This window comes from Sorex araneus, chromosome 1 (genome assembly GCF_027595985.1).
Source record: "Sorex araneus isolate mSorAra2 chromosome 1, mSorAra2.pri, whole genome shotgun sequence".
Taxonomy (NCBI): domain Eukaryota; kingdom Metazoa; phylum Chordata; class Mammalia; order Eulipotyphla; family Soricidae; genus Sorex; species Sorex araneus.
Genome location: NC_073302.1, coordinates 204,699,106 through 204,722,130, shown reverse-complemented (window position 1 = coordinate 204,722,130; position 23,025 = coordinate 204,699,106).

Below are 23,025 nucleotides of genomic sequence, written 5' to 3'. Positions count from 1 at the left end.
ACTGGTTTGCTGCCCAAAAGTAAATTAGAAGTAATAAGCTAGTTATAGACCAGTCTCATTTTGAATCTAGCACAATAATGGCAGCAAGCTGTGCTGACAAATATAAAGGAATGTGGAAGAAATGAAACTTTAGAAAACAGAAGTAAAAAAATCCAAAAGCAGACCAGTTTATGACTAGTTAGTGTAAGAAAACTATTATCGTTCATTATCTTCTGATGACAATATGTAATAGCCACCAAAAAATTAAGTATAACTAATTATGTGAATTCTTTCTAAAAGGTCTAGTAATAAAGTAAAAATAATAACATGAATTCTTTGTTCATGTTTTGCTTATATAAATTTTTGTTCTCTTATAATGAATATTCTATCATAAAGTCCTTTAGTTAGGAATAAAGAATCTTTCTAAATATCATTAATAACTTTAAATAATAGGGAACTGACCTCCCCAGTTTATTTCTTGATGTCACTTAGAACTCAACTTCCACCTATTATTCCATTTATTTGTGCAGAATTGTTCTAATTCCAAATAAACTACAAGCTCCCTGATAATTGTTCTTTATCACACCCTTGGATTTATTTTATATCATGTTACACAAATTATACACTAAAGTACTTAGCATGCAGAAATTGCTCAATAAAAAGCAAAATAATGCATAATACATGCACTGACATTTTATTCCTTTCAGTGACAATAACTAGCAGATTCAAACTTAAGTTTAGAATGCACAATTAAAAGTTAAATTCCCATAAAGAAGTCAATATGATTTAGTCTAAAGACATTTATGTCAACAGGGATAGTAGTCAGTTCAAATGAGTACATGTTGGAAAAAATGCTTTATTGAATATCTATAAGGAATTGTAGCACAAACATAAGTTAATGTTGCCTACTAAATTATTTCCAGAAAGTTTAGGTTAACATTATTTGTAGTTGGGGAACTGGAGAGATATTATAACTGTTAGATCTTGCACATAGCTTGCCTTGCACACAGCCATCCCAGGGTCAATCCCTGGCATCCCACATGGTCTCTGCACTGCCAGGAGTAATTCCTGAGTGCAGAGCCAGAGGCAACCCCTGAGAATTGGCAGGTATCACCCCAAAACAAATTTATTGGTTATATAAATTGTGTCATTGCCAGTTTATAGTTTTAGATACCAGACTGAAATTTACTTTTTTATGATGAGTAAAGGCTGAAACAAAGCTTTACTTAAATATATTCCCCTCGTACATTTCAAATTAATAGAATACAAAACTGAGAGTTTTTTTTCCTTAATATGTTCAAGTTTTATGGGTCTTGTTTCTGTAATACAAATTCTATTAAATGTCTTAATTTTAAGGCCAATTCCTAACTGAAATTTTTATTTTACTTATTTGTTTTTTGGGGCCACACCCAGTTGTGCTCAGGGCTTAACTTCTGGTTCTGTACTCAAGGATCTCTCCTAGAGCGAGGCAAGGGTGCCACAGGGGTTGCTGAGGAATTGAACCAGGTTAGCCACATGCAAGGCAAGTACCAGGCTGCTGCACAATCTCTCAAGCACTTGCAGTTTGCTCTTGGGTGTTTTGCATACTGCTTTAACTGGACGTGTGATCTGCACATATTTATTAATCTCATCTGGTCTATTTTCTCATTTAAGGTTGGTTTTATCTTCCATGTTTATTTCTATCCTCTCCATCCCACTCCGTACCCATCCCACCTGTAAAAAACTAAGGCTCGCCGAGGGGCGCGAGCACTCGCGGGCTCTCTGGCGGCTCTGTCTCACCGCCCACGTTCGGTGCCCCAGAACCACTGTGTGTGCTGTCGGTCAAGGGCAGGCGATGGAAGGAAGGCCAGAGTGGTTGCTCCATCAGTTTATTTCATTCTCTCTCCCTGCTTTTCTCCCGGCTCTCGATCTCTCTCTGGATCTGTGGATCTGGCCCCCGTGGATCTGGCCCCCGAACCCACTCTTACAGCCTAGTTAAATCTCCACAGCATGAGGGGGTTGGGGCGTACACATAGGTGTGGTCACCATCAATCAGGTTGAGGTTCCTTTCCCTTAGGGGATGCTTCTCCTAGGACTTAATTCTCTTTCAGCAGGAGGATCCACCCAAGGGCAGAGTCCCATGAATGTGTTTCTCTTCTCCTCAGCCAGCAAACATATAAGAATTCATAATATTAATTATTTTGTATGGACACAATAAGAGATGCATTAAAGCTTATAGAATTGCTCTCCTGGGGCCATCTCAATCTCAGACTATAGTGCTCAGGCCAGATCAGTCTTTCCTATCCCTGGCAGGGTCCTAGTCTCATAATTACTATTGGATCATGACAGTATTTGTCTATGATCAAGCTCTTAACTTATAGTTAAGAATTAGGCACTTTCCTGAGCACCGCCAGGAGTGATTCCTGAGTGCATGAGCCAGGAGTAACCCCTGTGTATCGCCAGGTGTGACCCAAAAAGCAAAAAAAAAAAAAAAAAAAAGAATTAGGCACTTTGGCCAGGCCCATCTCGATCTCGATGCCAGGGTAGCATATAACTCACCGCTTGCCCTGGATCCTTCCCATCCCTCGTCGGGACCCTGCTTTTGGGTGCTAGGAACTGAGGGCAACTGAGGCTTAAGTGGAGAAAGCAGATGCCTGGGAGGGAATAAATAATATTCGAGGCCAATTAATTCCCAAGTTATAAAAACATAATATTGTCTTCTTGTGTCTATACAAAACAGACATAGCTTTAAAGTAAATTATTCAAAAGGCACAAGAAGAGGAGAAAGGCAATATTAACTTATATAACATAAATTCAGTATCCTAGGAAGGTCTGACCTTACAAATTAGCAGAGTCAGATTAAGGGAAAGCTGCAGATTAACTCTTTTGGGGAAGAGAGCATGGAGAAGTGATTATAGCTAAACAAAGGGATGGGAGAGATTCCAGAACACCTTGATGGGTGAGACTGGGGTAAGCCTAAACTCCGGGGAAAACCGGGACAAGCTACTTGTGGCAAGGGGGGAGAGGACAAAGTAATGTCATCCTACACCCACCCTTGGTAGACTGAGTTTTGTAGGCCAACTCTCGAATTCTGTTGCCACTGAAGTGCAGAAATTATTCTGTATCTGTCCTTCTTCTGACTGATTCAATCAGCTTGATGCTCTGGTGTTCAGTCTATGTAGCAATGAACTGTTTTTATACTTTCTTATTGTTCCTTGGTGAGATATATACACCTTAGTTTCTTTTTCCATTAATCTGTTGTTGGACACTTGGGTTTTTTCCAGATCATGGATATTATGAATAGTGTGGCAATAAACACGGGGGTGCAAATGTCTTTTCAAAATAATATTTTGGGGCCCTTAGAGTAGATGCACAGAAATAGAATTTCTGACATTAAAGAAAGATAGTACCACAATAAGGCACTTGCCTTGCATGCAGCTGACCCCCAGTTCAATTCTAGATACCTTATGTGTTCTTTTGTGCACAACCAGAAGGAATCACTGAACACAACCAGGGTAAGAGAGAATTGTTATTGTCCAAAGAAAGTGCTTAGGGATAAAAGGATATCATATCTACACTTCCGTGTGGTATGGTGGAAAATCTCTCCTGAAAGATATACAATGATATAAACCATCATGCCAAGATAAATGAACAATTTAAGGAAAAAATGAAAAGGTAAAATATTGCCATTTGGACAACATGGATGGAGCTGAAAGAACGCACGCTGACTGAAATAAAACAGAAGGTGAAAAACAAATAGTAGATACTTGCATTCATATATGGAATATAAATAAAGCAAAGGAACAGGAAAATAAACATGATTTTTAACATGTGAGTTCTGAATGCAGAACAGTGGTTACCAGATTATGAAAGGAGAAGTGAGAGAAAAGAATGGAGGGGGAAAATATCGTCACTGTCACAGAGGAATATTAGTATTTTAGAGGGTACATTTGGTGTGGCAACATACAAGAAGTGAAAACTTGTACTCCCAAAACATATATGGTGTTGTACAACTCATTTTTTAAAGAAAAGAACATTGTTAGGGCTAAAGGAAACCATTCCATTACAAAGATGAGTGAAGGCAATTAAGAGGATATATTATACTTTATATAAGACTTCAACTATTCATAGATTCATAATTTCTAAATTCAATGAAATAAAAATTGGTAGACCTTCATAAAGAACTGTAAAAGTCTAATATTTTATTCCAACAAATATCCAGTCCCATTTTATCACTCTTCTTTTAGTGATTGACATAAGTAGACAAAAAGACAGGAAGGACATAAACAAGTGAAACAGCACCACCATCCAACTTGATCTAATTGATATTGATAAATCACTCCACACATCAGCAGACTATTTATTCTTTCCAAAACTGCACAGAATGTATATAGCACTGTAGCACTGTAGTCCCGTGGTTCATCAATTTGCTCAAGTGGGCATCAGTAATGTCTGCATTGTGAGACTTGTTGTTACTGTTTTTGGCATATTGAATACACCACGGGAAGCTTTCCAGGCTCTGCCATGTGGGCGAGATACTCTCGGTAGCTTGCTAGCCTCTCCGAGAGGGATGGAGGAATCAAACCCGGGTCAGCCATGTGCAAGGCAAATGCCCTATGAGCTGTGCTATGGCTCCTGTCCCAAGAATAAAAGAAAAAATATATTCTAGGTTAAAAGAGAGATGCATTTGGAGGACTGAGTTGATACCTCTCAAAAAAAGGAATACAGATTGCCAACAGAAAAGATATTTATATACATGAAAAAGATATTCACAATAATCTTACCACTAGGGAAACAAATCAAAACAACAATGAGACATAGCTTCACATCTGAGAATGAGAATGTATCAATTATCCAAAAGAAAAGAAACAAATGTTGGAGAGGAAGAGGCTATATGAAAACTCTTGGACTCTATTCATAAAACATGTTAATTGGTGTAACCATCATGGAAATTAATATGAAGATTCCTCAAAAACCAAAATTAGAAATTTCATAATACCTGGATATCTCATTCCTGGATATCTATTTGAAAATAGTAATAATAATAATAATAATGTTATTATTATACATGGACCATCTTAGTGCATTATTTGCAATAGATAAGAGCTATAAATAAACCAATTGCTCATCAAAAATAATTGGATAAAGAAATATTTTATAGACAATGGGATAATACTTAAATATAAAAATAATAAAATCGTGGGGCTAAGATATAGGAGATTGGTTACTATTGCCTAGCATGCTCAACATCAGATTGTTTAAGAATCTCAAGTAAAACTTTTTCCTGAGCACTGTGTAGGAGCACCCCCCAAAAGATGATGTGGAGAGACCTAGAAAATGTAGTTATGTTTAATAAAATAAATCAGAAAAGTTAAAATACCTTATGGTTTTTCCTTACTTGTGGCATATAGAGAGCAATGTGCTAAATAAAATGGAAATTTTAGACTATAAAACTAATTTTTGTTTATTAAGAGAAGGTTTAAAGGAACAACTGGTGCAGATAGAACTGAACTTTGAATGGTGAACTTAATGTACCCTTCACAGATATTAATTTTTAATGAAACATACTGGAAACATATAATACAAGGTTATAATAACAGGATGCTAAATAAACATATACATTAATATATAAGCAAATCTGTGCTTTTCTACATATCTAAATAATACAGTTATTTGTATTATTGGGACAAGAAAGTAAGGTAGAACGAATGCAAAGCAGAATGGAGATAAGTCAGAGGACTGATTGGGATACAAGGCCACGCAACTGTTTTGAGTTGGAATAATTCATACCCACTGTCAACTTATCAGTGTTGTGTGTGCCCTTTTCCTTCTCTGTGTAACCCCACATCTCAGTGAATATCTCGTGTGCACAGCTGTCTCTTGTGAGCAGTGCTGGGATAAGGAGAACATAGAATAAAGCAGGAGGAAATTCTCCTACATTTGACTTGAAGCCAGGATTGAGATAAAGAGGCAGGCTTGAGACTCAGAGTAATGAGAATTCATTCAATGAAAACAGGAAGTTAGACTCAGAAATGACCAGTACAAACATATTTGCAGAAATCCCGAGGGTATTGGGTTTACCATAAAACATAGCTTCATTCAAGTCTGACCTGACCTCAGCCTGATGCTTAGGAGCAGGGCAGCCCCAGTGAACATCTGTGTTAGATTTTTTTCTCCCCTCCACCAGTCAGCAAAAGAACTGCATAAATGTACTTCTCTCCTATCATGAATGAGTCCAAAGCTCTCCAACTATTAAGCAAAAGTGACTACCAATACTTTGTTTTTAAATAATGTGGCCATCACATAATCTACCATACAGTTTGATTTGAGCCAACAACAACACGTTGGCTCAATCTTTAAACAAAAATGAGGGACAAAATGAGCTGGTATCTACAGGGAAGGAGACAGAGTAAACAAGGACTGGATTAGTCCCCAAAATGTACTTGAAGGCTAAACTCCCAATTGTTTGTCTCTGTCCCAGTATATTTTGTGCTTATAAGTTATAGAAGAATAGAGAAATGCAAATCAACTCTCATTTGGAGCCTCCCAGTAGAGACAGAAAATTAAAACAAAGCATGAGCTTTAAGATAGTCAGAGCATATTCAAGCTTTTAAAAGGGTCATCCACAGTGGTGTTGGAGAGGTGGATGGTGGCCCAGAGCTGGTCCTGGCAAACTATGGTTGACCTTAGCTCACCATCACTGTTACTCTAGGGAAGGGGGATAATATGCCCAGGATCAAATTCATGGCCTCCTGTAGGCTGGGCATGTGCTCTACCAATTGAGTTCTTTTCTCAGACCCTGAAAATTGTTTTATAGACATCTCCTTTCTGGGAAACAGGCTTCTTGAGCTCAATGACTCATCAATGTCTTTCTTAAAGTTGGATTCACTGCTTAGATGACAATGCTGCTATATGGAGAACATGGTCGACCTGAAGTACCCATTAGCAATTGCAGTGGGACAGAGGTGGAAGTGAATGAAACCCAGGTCTCAGGATAATAAGGACCTTTCAGTAGTCTAAAGCAGTAAATGGCCCTGCTTACACACCTGTCTTCACTTGTGTGCATTCCCCAGGAGCTGCTCCATAAGGTGGAGAAACTGTTCAAGTTTCTCACCCATGTGTCCCAGAGTGACTGGCAGAGCGCTTGGCTAGCACCAGAAGGAAGCTTAATGCCTGCTGCAGAATTGGATTATGAACAGATTCAAAGAGTAAGAACATGTCTGGAACAGAACTCCAAAAAGCATGTTTATCATACAGGCTGGGTAGGAACTTTAACCACCGCGCAGTCGTAAATCAGCTGTCCCTCTGAGAGACTGGGCCGTGATTTTTCCCAGCTATCAAAGCAAGACAATTCTTTAAGCTCCAGTGACAGGTGGCCAACAAGGGTAGTTAATGTTACAGAGATTTCGGGAAAGCATTTGTGAGATTTGTCTCAGCAGAACATGTAACAAAGTTCAACTTATAAGCCAATATGAGATGTAAGCAGAGTGTTTTACAAATGACCCTCTCCCTCTTTCTGGGCATTTTCCCATCCTTCCCCAGCACCGTACTTTGCTTTCACTACTTTGTACAGTCTAACTCCTCCCCACTTCCCTGTCCTCACCTAAATAAGCCAGACCCAGGGAACCAGCCAAACACTAAACATTTCCCCTTTCTACAGATAAAAATTTTGTAAATACACTTTTAGCAAGGTATTATGACTGTTAAGGGTTTTGTGTGAAACTTTCTTGGTCATATTTTCTCTGGAAGAAACTGTATCTGAACTCTAAATAATGCATTGGATATTTGAGAAATTAATGAATGTGGATTTAAAAATTTCAAGTATGAACACTATATAGCAGGCATTTTAATCCAGCATGAAAAGAGTCATATGTTTTCATTTGAACTGAGTGGGAAGAAAGGGAAAGCACTTGTATAATTTGTAGACTACTTTCACTAGACTCAATGTATTCCACATAGAAGGATAGTTTTTAGTAGAACAACATTTGTACATTAAATGTATGAGTAAATCACACTAGACTTTTATTCCATCTCTAAGAAAATCATGCATAACATTGCATATGTGTGCTTTCTTTTAGACTTAACAAAAAAATATTAATCATGGTGTGTTGTCTTGTAAAAAGAGCAGAGGAGCTGCAATTTCTCCTTTGCCTTCAACCATTCTCTGACCTTTCTCTGATCTCTCATCTCACATATGCATTTTACTATTCTGACTTTTATACATATGTTTTGTTGTTGCTTTGCCCACACCCCTACCCTTGAATCTTGACCAACCAACCAACCATGTGACTTGCAAAAGAGTTTTCAGAAATTACACCTCTGATAGGCAGGTATTAGGTGGTGTGGCACCAACAGGGCTAAGATAGGAGTGTGAAAACCAGAACAATTATCAACTCAAGTCTCCCAAAATGAAAAACAACAGTTAATCTAGTCAGACCACAAGGTTCTGCCTTTCTTTTCTCTTTTATCCTATAAAACTACACGTTAGCCACAGCTCAGAATGATCCATTCCTTTCCCTGCTGTTGTTCATCAGCTGGATAAAGTATTTGAAGACTAGTTCAGTTACCTAATCTTGTTCTGTTGAAATCCAGTGAAAATTAGCATTCAGATACAAGGGAGGGGCTGTATCTAGAATAATATAAAGCTATAAACAAGCATGCACACACATGCACAAATATTTCTGTTGTAGATTTTACCCAGAATAATCTTCATTTCAATTCTAGCATGGGTTGAGATGTCAGTTAGCAGAGAATAATGGTTTCACTAAACTGTGGCAGCATATGGTAAGCAAGAGATACATTCCCTAACTTATTTTGCTTTTCTCTCTTCATCTGATTCATCTTTTTACCCATTCTTCTTTTTTTAATTAATTTACTTTTTAATTAGTGAGTCACATTGAGGGTACAGTTACAGATTCACACATTTTCATGCTTATTTTTCCCTCATGCAATGTTCAAGAGCCCATCCCGCCACCAGTGTCCATTCTCCACCACCAATGAACCCAGTATCCTCCCACCCCACAATCCCATCCCCCCCACCCCACCATGGTCTGTGGCAGGGCATTCCAATTTGTTGTCTCTCTTTCTCCTTTTGGGTGTTGTGGTTTGCAATAGGGGTATTGAGTGGCCATCATGTTCAGTCTCTAGTCTACTTTCAGCACACAACTCCCTTCTCGCGCGGGATCTCCAATCACATTTTACTTGGTGTTCCCTTCTCTGTCTGGGAAGACTTTGCCCCAGCATGTGAGGCCCGCTTCCAAGCTATGGAGCCAACCTCCTGGTATTATATACCACTATTCTAGGGTATTAGTCTCCTACTCTGTTATTTTATATTCCACAGATAAGTGCAATATTTCTATGTCTGTCCCTCTCTTTCTGGCTCATTTCACTTAGCATGATACTTTCCATGTTGATCGACTTGAAAGTCATAAAAAGTTCATAACTTCATCTTTTCTAACAGCGGCATAGTATTCCATTGTACCAAAGTTTCCTCAACCAGTCATCTGTTCTCGGGCACTTGCGTTTTTCCAGATTCTGTCTATTATGAACAGTGCCATGATGAACATATAAGTGCAGATGTCATTTAGACTATACATTTTTTGTTTCTCCAGGATATATTCCCAGAAGTGGTATTGCTGGATCAAATGGAAGATCAATTTCTAATATTTGAGAAGCGTCCATATTGTTTTCCAAAGGGGCTGGACCAGTTGGCATTCCCACCAGAAGTGTAGAAGGGTCCCTTTCTCCCCACATCCTCTCCAACAGCGGTTGCTTTTGTTCTTTTGGATGTGTGCCATTCTCTGTGGTGTGAGGTGGTATCTCATGGTTGTTTTAATCTGCATCTCCCTGATGATTACTGATGCAGAGCATTTTTTCATGTACCTTTTAGCCATTGGTATCTCTTCCTGGGAAAAGTTTCTATTCAATTCTTCAGCCCATTTTCTGATGGGGTTGGATGTTTTCTTCTTGTAGAGTTCAACCAGTGCTTTATATACCCTTGATATCAACCCTTTAACAGATGGGTATTGGGTGAATATCCTTTCCCATTCTGTAGATTGCCTTTGTATTCTGGTCACTGTGTCTTTTGCAGTGCAGAAGCTTCTTAGTTTAATATAGTCACATTTGTTTATCTCTGTTTATACTTGATTGCTTAGTTCCGTGTCATCATTGAAGATACATTTAGCTTCACTATCATGAAGGGTTTTGCTGACCTTCCCTTCAATGTATCTTATAGATTGTGGTCTGATGTTGAGGTCTTTAATCCATTTGATCTGATTTTTGTGCATGGTGTCAGGTCAAGTTCTAAGCCCATTCTTTTGTATGTGGTTGTCCAGTTATGCCAGCACCATTTGTTGAAGAGGCTTTTCTTGCTCCACTTCACATTTCTTGCCCCCTTATCAAAGATTAGATGATCATACATTTGAGGTTGTGTGTACGGATATTCCACTCTGTTCCATTGATCTGCGGCTCTGCCTTTGTTCCAGTACCATACTGTTTTAATTGTTACCACTTTGTAGTAAAGTTTAAGGTTGGGGAGGGTGATAACTCCCATCATCTTTTTCCCAAGAATTGTTTTAGCTATCCGTGGGCATTTATTGTGAATTTTATTATGAATTTCAGGATTGCTTGAACAATTTCTTTGAAGAATGTCATGGGTATCCTTATAGATATCGCATTAAATCTGTATAATGCTTTGGGGAGTACTGCCATTTTGACAATGTTGATTCTCCCTAAACATGAACAGGGGATATGTTTCCATTTTTTCATGTCTTCTTTTATTTCATGGAGTAGCGTTTTATAGTTTTCTTTATAGAGGTCCTTTACTTATTTAGTTAAGCTGATTCCGAAGTATTTGATTTTCTGGGGCACAATTGTGAACGGAATTGCTGTTTTTTATGTTCCTTTCCTCTGTCTCATTGTTTGCATATAGGAAGGCCATGGATTTTTGGGTACTGATTTTATAGCCTGCGACTTTACTGTACAGGTCAATTGTTTCTAAGAGTTTCTTAGTAGAGCTTTTAGGCTTCTCTATATATAGAGTCATATCGTCTGCAAATAGGGAGAATTTGATTTCTTCCTTTCCTATCTGAATGCCCTTAATATCTTTTTCTTGCCTAACTGCTATTGCTAGTACTCCCAATACTATATGGAATAGAAGTGGTGAGAGTGGGCATCCTTGTCTTGTCCCCGGTCTTAGAGGAAAGGCCCTTAGGTTTTCCCCATTGATGATAATGCTTGACATGGTAGATGTCTTTGAGTATCTTGAGGAAAGTTCTTCCAAAACCATTTTGGTGAGAGTTTTTATCATGAACGGATGTTGGATCTTGTCCAATACTTTCTCTGCATCTATTGATATGATCATATGGTTTTTATCTTTACTTTTATTGATATGATGGAGTATGTTCATTGATTTCCGAATGTTAAACCGTCCTTGCATCCCCAGGATGAATCCTACTTGGTCATAGTGTATGATTTTTTTGATGAGTTGTTGGATCCTATTTGCTAGTATTTTGTTGAGGATATTCACATCGGTGTTCATCAGGGATATTGGTCTATAGTTTTCTTTTTTTGTGGTGTCTCTGTTTGCTTTTAGTATTAGGGAGATATGTGCCTCATAGAAACTGTTCAGGAGGGTTCCTGTCTTTTCAGTTTCCTGGAAAAGCTTGAAGAGAACTGGCAACAAGTCTTCTTTGAATGTTTGGAAGAATTCACCAGTGAATCTGTCTGGACCAGGGCTTTTGTTTTTGGGGAGACTTTTGATTACAGTTTAGATTTTCTTGATATTTATGGGCCTATTCAGGAATTCCAAGTCTTCTTGGTTCAGTCTTGGGAGATTGTAAGAATCAAGAAATTTGTCCATTTCGTTTAGGTTCTCTTGTTTCGTGGCATACAGACTTTCAAAGAAGTCTCTGATGATCTTGTGAATCTCCTTGGTTTCTGTTGTGATGTCCCCTTTTTTATTTCTGATTCGGTTTATTAGGGTTCTCTCTCTCTCTCTTTCTTTGTGAGTCTTGCTTGTGGTTTATCAATCTTATTTATTTTCTTGAAGAACCAGCTCTTTGTTTCATTGATCTTTCGGATTGTTTTTTGGGTTTCCATATCATTAATTTCTGCTCTAAGTTTTATTATTTCTTTCCTTCAATCTGGTTTGGGTTCATTTTGCTGGTCCTCTTCTGAGATCTTGAGCTGTGAAGTCAAGCTATCTATATAGGCCCTTTCTTCCTTTCTGAGGAAAGCTTGCAGAGCTATAAATTTTCCCCTTAACACAGCTTTAGTTGCGTCCCATTGGGTTCTGGTAGCTTGTGTTTCATTCTCATTTGTTTTGAGGTATTTTTTGATTTCTTCCTTGATTTCCTTCGTGACCCACCCATTGTTCAACAGTGAGTTGTTTAATTTCTAGGTGTTTGATTTGGTTCTCTGTGTTTGTGTATGATTAACTTCCATCTTCAGCACATCACGGTCTGAAAAGATAGTTGATACAATTTCTATTTTCCCGATTCTATTAAGGTATAATGTGTGACCAGAACATGGTCTACTTTGGAGAACGTTCTGTGTGCGCTGGAAAAGAATGCGTATTCTTTCTTTTGGGGATGTATAGCCTTGTATAGGTCTATTAGCCCTGTCTCCTCCATTTCTTCCTTCAGAGCCATTGTTTCCTTGCTGAGTGTTGTTCTTGTCGATCTATCCAGAGGTGATAAGGCAGTGTTGAAGTCTCCAACTACTGTCGTGGTGCTAGTTACGTCCCCCTTAAATTCTGTTAGGAGTTCTTTTAAGTATTTAGCTGGTCGTTCATTAGGTGTGTATACGTTTAAGAATGTGATTTTTTCCTGTTGTATATATCCCTTGATTAGTAGAAAATGACCTTCGCTGTCCCTTCTGATCTTTTTCAGCCTGAAATTTATGTTGTCAGACACTAGTATGGCCACCCCAGCTTTTTTGAGGGAGTTGTTTGCTTGCAGGATTGTTTTCCATCCTTTACTTTGAGTCTGTGTTTGCTCTGACTGATCAGATGTGTTTCTTGTAGGTAGCAGAAAGTTGGGTTTAGTTTCTGAATCCATTTTGCCACTCTGTGCCTCTTGATTGGTACATTTAGACTGTTAACATTAAGAGAAATTATTGTCATGGGATTTTGTGCCATCTCTCTGTAGGGTTTGTTGTTCTTGTAGGGTTTTTCCTTGTCTTATAGTAGCCCTTTTAGTCCTTCTTTTAAGTTTGGTCTTGAGTCTATGAAGTTCCTGGGCTGTTTTTTCTCCGTGAAATAGTGTATGGTTCCTTCAGTTTTAACTGAGAGTTTAGCCAGGTAAAGTATTCTTGTTGAGGTGGTCATTTCATTAAGTTGTTTCACTATATCCCACCATTGTCTTCGGGCTTGGAAGGTTTCCTCTGATAAGTCTGCTGTGAATCTAATGGGTGCTCCTTTGTATATGATCTCCTTCTTTGATCTTGCTGCTTGCAGTATTGCGTCTCTATTCACGGCATCCATCATTCTGACTATGATATGCCTTGGGGATTTTTTATTTGGGTCACTTTTAGCTGGCACTCTTCGGATTCCTTGGATCTGGATGCCCACATTCTCTAGCTCTGGGAATTTCTTAGCAATGATGTCTTTAATTGTGTTTTTTTCATTGGGATTGGTTCCCTGGGTTTCTGGTACTCCAATGATTCTTATGTTGTTTCTCCTGAGGTCATCCCCTAGGACTCTAATTCGCTCTAGAGCCATTTTGAGGTCTTTTTCCACTATTTGTTGTTGCCTATATGCTTTCTGCAGCTCATCTTCAAGCTCACTGATTCTGTCTTTGGCTGTAGCCATTCTACTATTGAGGGCTCCTACTGAGTTTTTTATTTCATCTACCAATTCTTTTCATTGTGTCACTTCTGTTTATTACTTTGAAATTTCTGCTCTCATTTGGTCCAGGATTATCTTGGTGGACTGTTCCAATGCTGCATCCATATCCTCCCTCAATTTATTGGATTCCATAGTCCCATAGTTGCTTTGAGTTTGTCAACCATCTTCATGATTTCCTCTCTGAATTCTTTATCTGAGAGGAGGTTGTATTTCTGGGAAGCCTCTGTTGAGGTTTCTGAGATCCTCTCTTCCAATTCTCCTGGCGGTGGAGGTTTTCGTTGTTTCTTCATGTTGTTATGGGCTTTACTGTCAGGCGCTCTTCCTTAGCTTGTGAGGGGCCTCAATTGAAGACGTGGGGCTATGTTCTCTTTACAAAGGTCTTTTTGTGCAGCTTGATGTGTTCACTGACAGTTTTTGTGAAATTTGGATAGGATAGGCTAGTGACTATTAGCATATAGTGACTAAGATGACCAGGGTATTCTTCAGAGGAATTGGTTATACCAATTGTGACCAAAGGGCGATGCGTGGAACGGGAGAAATAACTGGGGCAAGAAGGAGGCCATACCCCCTTTGAGACCACGCCCCCTGATGTGAGGACACGCCCCCAACAACCTGAGCAAGAGGAGGGGGTCAGGCTGACGCGGAGAGGGGATTGAGAGCAGCAAGGTGGGGCCTGGTGCTTCTGAGCCCCAGACCTCGGACAGGGGGCAATGGGAGAGCTCCTCCACTCTGGCCATAGTCTCCTTCCCATTCTTCTTATCTCTGCAGTATAAGATTGTATCAAAAGTAATTTGCCGTAGATTCCTTAGATAATTTATTAAGTGCTTGCTTGTAGACATAAAAGATTTACAAAACACGTTTTTTTTTTAAAAAAGGAAAGCATCAATCTGTTTATTCTTGAGCAATAACCAAGTGCTGAGTCCACATGAAGAGCCTATTTTTTTTTCTTTTTGTGTCATACCCGGCAATGCTTAGGGGTTACTCCTGGCTCTGCACTCAGGTATCACTCCTGGCAGTGCTCAGGGGACCATATGGGATGCTAGGAATCAAACCTGGGTCGGCTGTGTGCAAGGCAAACGCCTTACTGGCTGTGCAATCGCTCCAGCACCCGAACCTAATTTTTTACTTGTTAAAATTGCTTACTTCATTACAACAGATTCATAGATTTTTCTGACTGAAGAAGGAAGCATTGAAAGTCACCATTCATTTTTTTAAGTCACTATTCATTTATTTTTGCAGTGAGCTTCCTTCACATAATATATACAATAATATCATCTTTACACCACAAAGTAATTTTTATAATTTACAAAATACAGATTTTTCAAGTTTTCAACTATGTAAACACAGAGAAACACATAGAAACATTCAATCTCTCCTTAAATACAATTTACAATGTATAATTACTCTTGAGGTTATCCAATCTAGGGATTTCACTTTCTTACCAGCACAATAGATGGTTCAGTGTTCACATCCTCAGAGATATGTCTATATTGTGATTTTTGCTCATTTCTCTGGCCAGCGTGTGTGGGACATTTCTTAACAACTCCAGCCACTTCTATGAATGCTCTACACCAGTCTCAAACTCTGTCTCATCACATCAACCATAGCTTAAAATGGTTCTAATTTAGAAATACATGTCTTCCTTACAGGAAGTCTCTCTGAGAGCCTATGTCATAATTTCTGGACCCAGAATGTTTAAGTAAGGATTTTAAAAATTCACATACATGTTCACTTTCTTCTCAAGGCACAAACACAACCAAAATGGTTGGGTCAAGACAAAATGTAAGATTAGCCAGAGTTAGGTAACTACAATTGTCATCACTTCCCAGCATCTAGACCCTCTCATTAAGGTCATGCTGTATTTTATTTATTTGTATGCTGTATTCTCTCTTAGAGCCATCTTACTTTAATTTTGCAATATCAGTCTCTTGCCCGCAAGCCTGGCTGTCTTTCCCGGGGCCCCTTGGAGGGGATGGGTTCCAGCTTCCCTCCCCACCCCGAGCAGAGCTCCCAGTGGCCAAAGACCACCGGAACCTAGCTACAGCCATGCTCGAGGCCCCTCTCCACATGTTTGGATGGGCTTCATGCATAAAGGTACCGGCAGAGGAACCCAGGTGTATGTAATTCCATCAATGGCTAACATCCAGAGACTTAAAAGTGAGCTTCCAGAAGCGCGGGACCATTGTGGCTGCATGATATCTTGTAGCCTACTTCTCCCTTTGGGAGAAACTGGCAAGCTTCAGAGAGTTTCCTGCCCACATGGGACAGCCTTGCAAGCTTCCCATGGTGTATTCATATGTTAAATCCAGTAACAAGCTGGATCCCATTCCCCTGACCCTGAAAGAGTCTCCAGTGCGACATCATTGGGAGGGCCGAGTTGAGAGAGACTTTTAAGATCTCAGGGAAAGGATGAATGGAGAGGTTATTGATCCCGCTTGAGAAATCGATGATTAACGGGATTTCGTGATCGTGATTGTGATTGTGACTTTCTCAAGATCACTTCTGTCCCTGATACTTTAAAAATATTATGCTTAAAACTTGCTTTTGGATAGTAATGATCTCTCTCTCTCTCTAACACAGTAGGCATAAAGTTGCCTATTGATGAATATAATTGAATGTTCAGGACAAAAATTACTATTTGAATTATTATACACCAGAAATTGTAGCTCCTGCCAGGTCAAAACTTCTTTTTATAGTTCTTTTAAGAAAAATTTCTACATCATATTTCCACCCATTCTTTCATTTAAATTAAAGTTAAGATGAACTTGGCAAGCAGATTTCTTGAAGAATGGTACCCCCTGACTCCAAGTTGAAGAATAGTAGCTTTATTAAATCCACCCATAGCACAGAACATGTTAGTTAAGATAAGTCTGTCGAATGCTGAAAAGTATTGTTTTAACAAACAAAAACCTTGAAACATCCACTTTGGCCGTTATGTTGCACTGTGAGTTGCATTTTGTTAGGGGCTAGTGCGTCTACCCGCAAACCCTGTGCTGGAGGGCATCTGCAAAGTGGGCCTGCAGGGAGAAGAGCGCCTCTAGTGCACGGTGGCAGCCACCCCAACTGCCCGGCCAGTGAAGCATCTGCTCTGAATGTGTGCTTGCTTCTCTGCGTTCACAGCCGGAGTTTCTAACAGCTCAGTCCACCTCTTCCCACTCACAAGGTGGATTGAGCAAGTGTGATTTTTTTTTTTTTGGCCCTTCACTTGTTTTAGTTGTGCTTGTTTGCAGCTGAAAAGGGGTTTGTTTTGTCCTTTTCAAATGGCCGATTATGTGCCGGGTCAGGCAGGACTACGGCATAATTAGAATGTGCCTCACCCAGGCTTTCACTCTGCATGGCTTTGCTCGGATCTGAGCATCTGTGACCACTGATGGGAACACAGGCATGAACACTGAACCATCACGTATGGTGCCTGCATCTGTGGACATGACTTAGGCCGGAGTGAGTATGCAGAGTCTGCCCGCCCAGAGTGTCTGGACGTGAGCTCTGAGCCCCAAGGGCACTGTGGCAGCGTCAGCTCTCCACACCATCATGAATCTGGTAAAGAAATACATGTGGGACTTTTTTTTCCTTCTCAATAAAATATAGCATATATGTGGGCTAGAGCGATAGAACAGAGGCGTTTGCCTTGCACACGCGCCTGATCTGGGTTCGATTCGTCCACCCGCTCTCGGAGAGCCCGGCAAGCTACCGAGAGTACTTCGCCCATGGCATATTCAATATGCCAAAAACAGTAACAATAAGTCTCACAATGGAGATGTTACTGGTGCCCGCTCGAGCAAATCAATGACAACGGGATGACAGTGATATAGTGATTTCTACCCATTCTTTCATTTAAATTTTGTTTTCTGAAAACTGAAAATTTCCCTATGGAAGAAGTCCTTTGAGAAATTACCATTGACAAATTTCCAACATAAATTAGCAAAATACCCAAGTCTTTCCTCTCATTTTTTATTTTTTAAAAAAAGTTAGAAAGTCCATTTTTAAACTTGACCCCAGGACCAACTCTTGTTTGCTAGTGAACCTTTTAAAAGTTTCTAGCTCTAAGCTGACTTTAACTGGATAAAATTAGAGGTTTCCTTCTCAGTCTGGATACCACATGTCTACCAAAAGCTTGGTTCTATTGTTGTTGCTTCTGTTGCTATTGTTGGCCTATCTTTCAATGCGAACAGATAGAAACTAGTAATCTTCAACCTTTACAGTAATTTAATTTCCATTATCAAACCTCACTTCTATACATGTATATTTCTGGCCAAGCTCACCAGTAACCTTCATTTTCTAAACCAAGTGATCAGACTCACTTTTTTTTTTTTTTGGTTGTTTGGTTTTTGTTTCTGGTCACACTCAGCAGTGCTCAGGGCTTATTCCTGGCTCTGCACTTAGCAGTTACTCCTGGCGCACCTCAGAGGACCAGATGGGATGCCAAAACTCAAAACCAGGGTCTACTGCCCTACTCACTGTACTATCTCTTCTACCCTACCCTCACTCCCCACGTTCACTCTTGTGTCTACCTGCTCGGGGACCGTCATCTCAGACTTAACATGTTCTAAACAAAACCTTTATTATTCCCTTTGTTGATTGTGCCTCATTCACATCCCCCCATCACTCTTCAAAATTTCTGTTTTTAGTCCTTCTTCTCACTGTTCGGGCCAAACGCTGGTGTTATCCTTTAATGCTTTATTTATAAGACTTGTCTAATTCATCAGAAAATGTGCCAACTTCTTCCTCCAAAACAGCCATGACTCCTGCAAACACCTAGCACACCCCAGATCAATACTGCCCTTCTTCAAACCCCAGCTCTCCTGCTTGCTTGGTACACCAGCACCCTGACTGGTCTCCCTGCTTGTAAACACAGATGTCAAAACGATCTTGTCAAAATACCAGCCAGCTTACTTCACTCTTCTCTAAGTCCTCTTGTCAGAGCCTGCCCCCACTTTCAGAGGCCTGCCAAGCACGAGAGGCTGCCTCTTCCTTTCCCTATCCCTCGCCATTCATCCCTCTCTCTCTGCTCCAGTCACCATGCTTCTAGGTCTCTGTGTCCTTGAACAGAGCTGACACACATCAGGCTCAGGCCTCCTGCTATATTCTTTCTCAGATCCAAGGAAACCTGCTTTCTCACCTACAAGTTTGCACTCAAATGCCACCTTGCTCAGAAAACTGGAGCTTTGGGAACTAAAAGATACTTCCAAGAAAAGACAAAATCAACCCCCCTCCCCTCCACCGCACTCCATATCATGTTTTAATATTTCAGAAAGAATATCCTTAATTTTAATTTTAGAAAGTCAAAAGCATGCTTGAGTTCCCTTGCGTGTGTGTGTGTGTCTTTGTCTGTGTCTGTGTAATCATATTACGATTCCCTAAATCTTTCATCTCTTTCCCAGAATATTCTTAGGGAATTTTATTGGCAAAAATTCCTTGTCAGGTAACTATTAGAACCTCTGAAAATTATGTACTGAGACTATGGCTGCTTAGAGACTCCCACCCTCATTCATTTATGCTCACCTGCCCCTCCACTAATGTCATCCCTCCTCCCAACATACTCTATCCAAGTTCTCTTCATACTGTGACCCAAATGCCACTTCCTCCATGAAGCTTTCTCTCTTGCAAAGGTCCTTCTTCTTCCCAAATCCCAGAGCTTAGATATCTATTTAGTAGTGTTTCTGCTTCAACATGTGATCTTATTATGTGACTTATATACCCTTTAAAGACATTAGGGGACTCAATATTATAAATGACACTTAACTTGTTAATTATTTAACATGGTGCTTAGAAGCTTTCCTCACAGAAATGAGAATGCAATTTTTATTGATTAGGTAAACATGAAATAATAAGTCAATCATAACACACTCAAATTAGGTAATTAAAAACACACTCCCTTAGTTTGTTTTTTGATGTTCTGTTTTATTTTTGTTTAGGGGGGGTTCACTCCTGGATTAGTGCTCTAGGCTGAGTCCCATCAGTGCTTAGAAGGCTATGTACACCAGCTAATTGCGCTGTACCCCTAGCCCTATTGTCTGTTTTAAATTATCATTATTTTAATTAAACTTAGGTAAATATTTGTTGCAATTATCTCAAATTAATTAAAGACAATAGCATTTGAATTGCCTTTAATCATTTTTAAGTTAGTATTTAAACATTTTCATTATAAAACCTTAATTTTGTGCATTACAGATATAATAGCTGGAAGAATTTGAAAGAAAACAAATTTTAGGAATTTATAATAATATTTGAAACTACTTCAAAAAATTTACTAAGAAAATAACTAAGCTTAGTTTAAGAAAGCAACTACTGATAAGTCTGTCTATGTACACAATATCTGGGTCCCAAATACATTCATCTTTATCTAAGAAAATGCATAAAGTTTTACCCTCTTTATTATTATTTTGTGTTTTGTGTTTCTGAGGTAAATTTACATAAAATATAATATGTAGTGTATATATATATGTATATATATATATATATGTATATATATATGCATACTGGATGTGGACTCATTTGCACAAATATTTAGTAATGGACATCCTCTTAGCAAAGAGCAAGTACATATGTAGGTTTGTATGTATCTGTTTGTGTGAGCACCCTATAATTCTTTCAAGAAAGGCTATTGATAAAAGATGGTACTGACTAATACAAAAAGCCCTTAGGCATTTCAAGGGCTAGGGCACTTTGAAGTATTTCAGCAAGAACATATTGACCTCTTCTGGGAAAAGGATTGTGTGCAGCAATCAGACATGACTATCTAATGTTGAAGATCAAAGGGTATTGACTGAAATCTGCAGTTGCCATAGCTACAGAGCCTTGTGAATTTACTATACTTCTCTTATTACAAGCAAAGATTTACAGTTAAGACCTGCTTTATTGACTAGAGGGGTTATCTGTTCACTAAATCTGGGAGTTTACTGAAATGATTTTAAGCCCTTGTTGTTTTGCTAAATTGAATCAGATTCAGTGAAATTAAAATTAAAATACTGTACTCCCAAGGCACACATTCATAATCTACCCTGACCCTATCAATCTTTTTTTAGCATGTAAAAAATAGCCTCAGAGCAACTCTACTTTGGGAATATAAGATGCTTATGAAATAATTTTTACGTGGAAAAGGTAAAGCCTGTAGCTCCTGAAACAAACAGTAGTGAAGGTGACAAGGCCCTGCCAGAAGGTCTCAAGCAGCCTACCACAAAGTAGTACCCTTAATACCTTTCCTCGGATGACACTAAGTAGATTTCTGAAGGGAGGATTTAAATCCTGAAATCTCAATCATCAAAGCAAGTCCAGTTATCTAAAGCTAATTTCCAAAACCTCCCTTCAAAAGAGAACTTTGAAAACACAATCCTAAATTTGACTGTCTTCTCTACAACTGAGCTCTTCTCCATTTCTTAGGTCTATTGTTCAAAAAAACTATTTTATCTGACTTCTGGATATATATTCGTTTGTGTGGCTACTGTTCCTGATGTGGTACTTTTTATAACTGAACAATAGAGATGAAAAACATAAACCTTGTTTTAAGACTAACTGGGTTACACCCAGTAGTTAACTGCCTTAATGTTAATAAATCACTCCAGCCCTAGCACAGTGGGTAGGACTTTGCCTTGCTTGAGGCCGACCCAGGTTCGATTCCTCTGTTCCTCTCAGAGAGCCTGCCAAGCTACTGAGAGTATCCCGCCCCCATGGCAGAGCCTGCCAAGCTACCCAGGGAATATTTGATATGCCAAAAACTAACAAGTCTCATAATGGAGACGTTACTGGTGACTGCTCGAGCAAATTGATGAGCAACGGGATGACATTGTCAGTGACAGTGACAATGTTAATTAATATTGAATTCTTATGTTGATTTCCAGGGACCATAAGGGAAAGAATATGCAAAATATGTCTTTACCTATTATTTTGAAAATCCAATGCAATAAAAACAACACTTAAATTGAAGTCCAAAAGTGTTATCCTGGCAACATACCCATGTTTCTATTCTTGGTTAAGTCACTAAGGCTCAGTTTTCTCAGCTGGAAAACAGAGAAAACAATTTTGTATCCCATAATACTTTATAACACCTGCAAGATTATAAACTAAATGCCTGACATATAGTAACTGTTCAGCCAAGGTAAACGATAATTTTAAGGACCCCCTAATTATGCTGATTTTTTAAAATAAGAAAATAAAAAATAAACAGTAAATAATAATTATTTTAAATATAATTTGTTTTGAAGGTAAAAAGAGAATACTTCAAATTTACTGTACAATCCCTGATCCCCTCTGATTTGGTCATATATTTTAACTTTTATTCTCGGAAATCATTAATCATTTTTAAAAATGCCACAGCTATAGTATAGAACTTAACAGCAATGCTTTGGAGAAATGAAAACAGTGACTGTACCTAAATTCACAACATTTAGAACAAAATAAAATATTGAAGTCTTTAAAAATTACATACAAAGTACAGTTTACTATAGTACCCAAAGGAGAAAAAAGTTTTATTTTTAAGCATTTTTCTCAGGTGCCAATCTGTAGCTTCAGAATGAAAAACCAACAAATCAGTAAATACAGTAAAACTTTGTCAAGGCTAGTATCCATGGCCATGATACATTAATAATAGGGATCTACTTCTACAAGGTCCTAAAGTAACAACTACATAAAGGCGTGTGAAGTATGTCTGTTGTTCTTTTTTTTTTTTTTTATAAAACTTCCTTAACATGTAAAAGTATCACACCTTAATTTTTCTTCTTATCTCCAAGTGATGTAGGCAGGATAGGGAAGACCCTCTCCCAAGGCAATAGCAAAAGCCAACCTAGCAGAAAATAGGAAAAACAAGAATTAAGGCCTGAAAAGATCTTACCTATCTACAGCAATAGACTCAGAGAAGCTTCCACAAAAACAAAAGACCAGGAAAGAAATTTCAAAGAAGACCATCACCATTCCTAAACCCTTTGGTAACCTCCTTAACAATGGATTTTAACCTAGATAGATGTCCCACGTGGGGACAGGTTGGATAAACCATATAAAGGCCACCTTGAACAAAAGAAGGGCGTGTGCGTATATGCTACCTGAGCCCATGTGCTGCTTGTGCCCAAGTTGCCCAGCAATGTGTCATCCACATCTCCCCTCTTGAGATGTACATTCATGATTTTGTGTCTAATGCTGGGATGTTTGTGAGGGCTCTCTCTGCCCTCGGAGAAACACATCTCTCTCTGTCTCTGTCTCTCTGTCTCTCTCTGTCTCTGTCTCTCTCT